Genomic DNA, 3,281 nt, shown 5'->3' on the forward strand with positions numbered 1-3,281 from the left:
ATCCAGTGTTCCATGCATGAACACAGCATGTTGAAGTAGATTTCCATTTCGTTCGTGGGAAAGTTGCTCAAGGGTTGCTGTCGGTTCAGTTTATCTCCACAGATGATCAGATTGCGGATGTCTTTACAAAGCCTTTATCTGTTCAACGGTTCTTAGATTTGAGAAACAAGCAACAAGTCGCTTCCCGACCTTAGCTTGCGGGTGGATATTAGACTAGACTTTATATTATATTAGAATGTGTCAAAGTGTAATATTGTAAAGTATATATGTTTACCCTTGTAATGTATTTATGAATAACTCAGAATATACAACATCGATTACCAAGATTAACTATATGTTTTTAGGGAATTAAAAACCATAAATTTTAATATATTTTTAATAACCTTTTAGTATATATACAATTTAATAAAAACTGAAAAAAAAAAGTGAAGGAAAAAAATTGTTAGTCAATCAGATGAGAGAGTGTGAGGGACGGATACCCCATGCAAGAAAATCTTTCATCTAAACCACACTCGAGAGGTATTAGTATGATTTCTTGTCCTAATCACCAAACTGAAGTATCTAAAATTGGTATACCGTCCAGCTTTATCACCAAAGTATTGATCAATATCACAACTCCATCATTTATGGTACTAATCATGTTTGGGGTCACTTGCCAAGAAAAAGGAAATTGTTGTTAACCATCATTTATGGGTTAGTTTAGTGTTTCAACAGGATATTTAACAATCAACAGTGTTTTAATTCCCTTCTAATGTGCTTTTTGATAATATTATTTCCTTAGTTTTCAATTGGTTTAAATATAAGGGTAAAAAAAAGGGAGTTGTGATTAGGTTAGTTGGTGTAGTTCATTTCCTTTATATATAATTTTGTTCATGTGACGCTAATCTAACTTCTTGCTAGGTGTGGGGAATTTTTGGTTTTATATTTTTCTCGCCAGTTAAAAAAGATATACTATACTAATCATGCTTCAACTATTACCATTGTCTTGAATGGTGGAAGTGCAAGTAATATTATAACGTCGAGTACTATTTCTTTAATGTTTCATTTCTTCTAAGATTTTAATTTCTCTTCGTAAATTTATGATCAATAAAGAAAACATATTGATTGATTAATCAATTTATGAAATAATAAATTTAAAAAAAAAAAAAAAACAAATTGTATATATAAAGAAACTGTGTTTCCACTTAAAAGTTTTAACTTGTTTCCAAATGTGCTTACACTATGTAGTATGTGACATATTGTTGGTGGCTTTTGGACCACTGAGTTCATTATGTCCGGTAAAGTTTGTTCATCAACTTTTCATTTCAAATTTGAATTTTAATTGATGCATCCAACTAAAATTTGTTTGTTTGTTTTTTTTTTTCTCTACCGTATGTATTTTAAAATTATTAGATTATTAATAGCATTCAAGATTATTTGAATTAATAAATTTACTATATACTTCCAAAAGATATAAAAACAAATTCGTTCTACATTTGTTCAAGTATCACTACCACATAGTGGCTTGGGTTTGGGTTTAAAGCACCACTCAAGGAGCCAAGTTGGAAAAAATATCATTCCATCCACCTTTCAGTTTAAAATTTTGACTTCCATTGATAGCTATGATTCATTAATAGTAGAGAAATATTCAAAATTCTTAATGGTTTCACCACTAAATATTCGATTCTTTACTTACAATCTTACATGCTTATGTTATTTGGCTAGAATATCTTTCCGCCAAGAGTAATGCAATTATTATAAATGTCAGATACTCAATAAATTGACGTTTTAAAAATCGTAGGTCTAATGAATATACTATAGTACTAAATAAACTCAGAATTAATTACAAACTAAAATAATATGGGCGAATAAAATAGACAAAAAAAATTATTATTCCTCTATATCTTTGTATTTGTTTCCTCCATTTATAGAGCCATTTAAAGGAATTATTAAAAACAGATTGTTGTTAGGTAGCTTCTTGTGAGTTATCATGTAGTAATATAATTTGAGAACACTTCATGGCTCATGATATATATATATATATATATAAATGAGAACACCTAAAAGGTTAAAAATACGAGAACAATTCTGAACCAATCAATATATAAAGGCATATTAGTAATTGTATATTTTAATTAAATTAAAATAAAATAAAATTCAATCAAATCTCTTAAATTTAGGATCAGTTACCAAAAAAGAATAAAATATTTTGATTTTTTTATTCATCTTATTAATGGAATATAAAAAAACATTTTTACCAAAAAATATTTTAAAACTGAAAAAAAAATTATTTTTTTTCTTAAAAAACCAAATTTTTTCTCATGTTCCACTTTTTTTTTTCCAAAACAATTAATAGAAATCTAACCCCAAATCAATACATTTGTATTCACAAATGATTTTTTTTTTCAAAAAACATGATACTACTCCAATCACAAATGAATACACATCAATTTACAAGTAATTCAATTTCTTTTTTAATCAATTGAAAATAAAGAGTGTAAAATTATCATTTTTTTTCATAAAAAGAATACCTTTAATCATAAACAAATACACTCATTAACATATGTTTGCAATGTTATTTCACAAATGAATACATTGCTATTAACAAATGAGTACCTGCTATTCACAAATAAACAATTGAATACCTCAAATCATATATAAATACATTCATTCACATATGAATGCACTGCTATTCACAAATGAATACACTGTTATTCATAAATAAATACACATTCTAACATAAATGAATTCATCAAAAAATAATATAACTTACATCCAAAAAATATAGAACATAATACAATTTTTCATTCTCTTCTAGCTCAAATTCTTCAGCTTTCATCTTCTCAAACAACTCCAAAGGATCTCCACAAAACCCATATGAAATTGGTGTTTTTCTCTCTTTCTCCAGAGCATCCAAAATCTACAACTAATGTTATAATCGTTAATGAAATGATATAATCATTAATGATTGAAACTCAAAGCTTACCTCTTGATCTCTATATTTAAAAGTTATTCCATTAAATCTAAAATTATGATATCAAAGAAATTAAAACTCAAAATCGAAAATTATGACATCAAAGAAATTAAATTGTGATTTCTATTAGGAGTTCATATATGATATGGATTGGAGTGATCTTCAGTAACGATGATGTGGAAAAGTTTAATACATCGATTCTCTTCCCATCATAAGCATCAATCCATTTTCCTCCAATTAGACCTTTGCTGCGTGATGATGATGATGTTGCTGGTGGGTTCAACTATCAAGATGGCAGTGGTGGTGTTTTTGTATCTTGTGCAGCGGC

The sequence above is a fragment of the Lactuca saligna genome, chromosome 3 (assembly GCF_052625555.1).
Source record: "Lactuca saligna cultivar CGN05327 chromosome 3, ASM5262555v1, whole genome shotgun sequence".
NCBI lineage: Eukaryota > Viridiplantae > Streptophyta > Magnoliopsida > Asterales > Asteraceae > Lactuca > Lactuca saligna.